The sequence below is a fragment of the Octodon degus genome, unplaced genomic scaffold (assembly GCF_000260255.1).
Source record: "Octodon degus isolate 3935 unplaced genomic scaffold, OctDeg1.0 scaffold00028, whole genome shotgun sequence".
NCBI classification, from domain to species: domain Eukaryota; kingdom Metazoa; phylum Chordata; class Mammalia; order Rodentia; family Octodontidae; genus Octodon; species Octodon degus.
Window position 1 is genome coordinate 12,983,618 of NW_004524604.1, and position 4,316 is coordinate 12,987,933.

The 4,316-nt window shown below is 37.8% G+C and overlaps 1 pseudogene; it reads right to left on the minus strand.

Moving 5' to 3' along the window:
- Positions 1 to 3,087: 3,087 nt before the first annotated feature.
- LOC101583991 lies at positions 3,088 to 3,498 on the minus strand (annotated as a pseudogene).
- Between the last annotated feature and the right edge of the window lie 818 nt (positions 3,499 to 4,316).

The following is a 4,316-nucleotide window of genomic DNA, read 5'->3' on the forward strand; positions in this document are numbered from 1 at the left end:
AAAAAAATTTTTCTTCTAAAGGGTCATAATTCATACAGACAAACATCTAGCAATAAACTCAGGCAAACTATGAATGCAAATTTAAAAGTGAACAAAAAATTAAATGGACTTATAGTTGTCCTGAAATAAAAATATATTGGCAACATTTAGAAACCAATAAAATTGCAATGGTGAAAAATCTAAATGTTTGTTATAGCACCTTTTGGTATTATCAGCATGTGGGCTAAGTCTGGTTCTCCAAAAACACTAATGCCTGTCTAGCAAAAATGAACTCAAGAAACAATTATGGTGATAGTAGCAAAAGAGAAGAATAGGGAGTCCTAGACTTTATTTCCACACAAAGACACCAACAACGTGGTCTGATAAGACTTGACCTCTTAAGAGAACTTCAAATGCAAATATGTAATTGCAGCAATGCAGGTAAACCCGAAGCAAGGACAGCTACATGGACAGTAGTAAAAAAGTCTGCTGTTTCCCATGCAGTAGCACTTTCCAAGTCAATATAGGTTAGCAGAAATAGAAACAGATGCTCAATTCTGAGCTTCTCTCTCAAGAAGAATGTAGAAGGGGAGGTCCAGCATCCCATTTTGGAGATGCCCAAGAAGCTAGGTCATACTTGGAGGTGAAATAGTTTGGATCTTAAAGCTCCTTAAAGGCCATGTGTTGAGCATTTTGGTCACTGAGTTTAGGTGTTAGTGGGAAGTGTTTAAACCTTCAGGAGTGAGACCTAGTGGAAAGAAGTTAAGTCATGGAGGGTGGGACCTGCAAGGGTATATGGATCTCTGCTCTTTCTTCACCCAAAAGTGAGAAGCTTCCTTGGCCTTGTGCCCTCTGTAATGATAAGACATTGCACAGCTGGCCCCAAACAGCAAGGTCAATGATGATGGACTGAAGTCTGCAAAGCTATGAGTCAAAATAAACCTTCCTTCACTTTAAGTTGATTACATCAAGCATTTTGTCACAGTCACATGAGATTGACACAGAGCACTGATATATGCAGCATGCTTCCAATTTCTAAGAAAAACTGAGAGCAACAGAGAACTCAGTGGCTTGCTGAAACACCAGAGTATCTGTATAATTTAACAAGATGCCAGCACAGTTTGGTGCAATCCAGAAAGATTGCCCAAATTAGGGTTTCTCTCTTGGGAAGGAACCAAATGTGTTCGAAAATCTTAGATTTCCTGGGGCTACAGGGGCTGATGGATTCTTTCTCAACTGACTTGGGGTTTATAGACCTGGAGTATTGCAGATGCCCACAGGCTGTTGAGTTTGGGGTCCGGTAGATTAAGAGCAGCTGCAGTACTGCAGAAAAACACCAGGGGGAGTAGGAAATTTCTATGGAAAAGCAATCCTTTCTCTAGGAAATGACATTCACAAGCTAAGAGAAAACATCCCAGGAAAGGTTTGAAAAAGCCTGGATTCTTTGGCCAATTCTTGAAATTTTTTACAGGCACAAATCTAGCTCACAAAAAACTGAGAAGTGTTCTTGCATTTTCAAGTACACATATGCTAGAAAATAAAATATGTTAAAAGTTGTAAGCATAACCAAATCAAAGGAGTAAATTTCCAGAAAAGATTAACAATCTATGTATTCCTGCTGAAGAACGAAAATTGTATTAAACTCGGTATACTTCAAATAGGATATAGACAGCTAAAAGAAATCAGAAAAATGATGTATTGACAAAATGAGATACTGAATAAACAAAAAAAAAATTTTTTAAAGAACCAAATAAAGTGGCTGGGGAGATGGCTCAGTAGAATAAGCGCTTGCCTGGCAAGCACAAGGGCCCGAGTTCAATGCAAGAGTCCGAGTTCAATCCCGGTTCTTCAAATAAATAAATAAACAAAGAACCAAATAAAAATTCTGTAGCTCAAGAACACACTAACTAAATTGAAAAAATTCATTAGACAGTTGTAACAGCAAACTTGATCAACCAAAAGAAAATATCAATGAATTTGAAAATAGCTCAATAGGGCTGGGGAGATAGCTCAGTAGAATAAGCACTTGCCTGGCAAGCAAAAGGTCCTGAGTTCAATCCCCGGTACCACAAAAAAAAAAAAAAAAAAAAAAAAAAAAAAAAAAAAAGAGCTCAATAGAAAATATTGACACAGAGACACAAAGGGAAATAACAATGGGGGAAATGTAAACAAACATAATTGAAGTTGTGAAAACACCATCAAATGAACATAGAACTCATTATAATTCTTTGAAGAACACAACCTCCTAAAATCTGAGGCCTAAAATGGCCTTCCAAAGCCAAGAAGCTGAAAACAAACAGCCCTAGAATGCACACAACCACCACCACACTAAAATACATAAATAAGTCACAATTTCAAAACAAATAGACCTGCATTTACAAAACTTGAAGAAGGAAGCAGAAGGAAAAATCTTCATGATTCTGGATTTTACTGGGATTTCTTTCTTTTCTTTTCTTTTCTTTTTTTTTCCAACTGAGTTAAGTCTTTTTATTCTTTTGGTAATCTCTTCCAGGGTTACCTACTTCCATTGTAGGTGATGAAATATGTAAAGTTCCACTTCAAATGCCGGCACTGCTATGAACACAGTCTCTTTCCCTTCTCTGCAACTCAGAATTAGAACTTTGATTCTTGTCTTATATTCCAGTCTCAGAAGTAGTTCCACTGAAGAAGTTATTTGAAGACAGTCTTATGCTTTTAGCAGTGATCTGTGACCAGGTTCTATCTTCTCCATGAACACTACCAATGGACTTAGTTTAGATAACTATCACACTTAAAGACATTCTCTCAAATGAGTTTAAATGCACTTTATTTTTAGACAACCTACCTGATGTGTTTTTTTCCCTAAAAAACAATGCCTCCACTCTAAATAAATCACAGTCAAAATAAACGAAGCGTTCAAGATGACATCAGTCCTATTTGTCTAAAATCCTGGTGTTGTGTAGATGACAAGCAGCAGCCAGTTATGACAAATGATAGATCCAAGGTTACCATCGAATCCATTAACATTTTTCCATTTCTAAACCATCCCTAAAGAAAATCACAAATGGGGTCACACCATCCTCACTGTAGTCCAGCAGAGCAACCATGCCATCTGGATTCATGTTTGCACTAATAAAGAACTGATAAGTTTTTGAAATTAGCAAGGATGTGCTTGATTTGCTCTGCAGCCCCCATCATAAACGGTTTGACTCTTTCTGGTCTTTGTTCTTCAGGTTTGCCTTTCATTGATTTCATATAATCTTTGATGGACTTCCTGTAGGCCTCTTGTGTGAAGCGGGCTTCCTGCAAGTGATGGTTCATTACAATATCTACACCGGTGACTACTGTGCTTTCGTTGCCTTCGCCCTCTGGGCCTTCAGCGGAGGAACTGCCACCAATGAGCGTGTCGTCAGTGGCACCCTCTGTTCTACTGACCATCTTGCCCTCCACCTCCAGGCACAGCCCGTCCCCAGTCTCCCGGATCTTGTAAATGTAGGAGAATATCTCATCGTGGCTGATGAGGTCTCGGTAGATAATCATGATGGTGGCTGAGAGAAGTGGTGGCCGCGCAAGCTTAGCAGGAGCTGGGAGCTCAGAGCCAGTGCGGTGCAGTCTGAGCGGCGCTCAGGGGGAGGGTGGAGCGGGTGGAAAAGTTGCCGGGATTTCTTTTTTCTTTTTTTTTCATAATTTTATTGAGAAATAAATAGCAATGAGACAGTTTCAAATCAAATTGGTAGGACAGTTTCAATAATTAACACACTGTGTACAGCCTTCCTAGTGGTTATTTGTAGTACAAGATGCAGACATGATATCCTATTTACAAGCACAATTAGAACAAATCCCTCTATTCCTTGGATTAAGACAATGTAGCTATGTATCTATCCTAACAATTTTGAATACACAGATACAAAATGGTCATTCATCTATATACCCTTTTCTTGTTTAGTTCCATCATTTATATACATAGATATATTACCTTTATTTTTTATTTTTTTCATAATTTTATTGAGAAACAAACAGCAGTGAGACAGTTTTGAATCAAATTGGTATGACAATTTCAATAATTAACACATTGCATACATTCTTCCTAGTGGTTAGTTGCTGTACAAGATGTGGACATGATATCTTATTTACAAACACCATTAGAAAAAAAAATCCCTCTGTTCATTAAGAGAATGTAACTATATATCTATCCTAACCACTTTGAATACACAGATACAAAATGGACACTCATCTGTATCCCCCTTTCTTTTGTTAAGTTCCGTTATTTGAATATTATAGGTGTGTAAACTCAGCAAAATACTCTAAAAGAGTCCAGTAGCCCATCATAGTATTGGGTCTTCCGATTTCTTGTATAA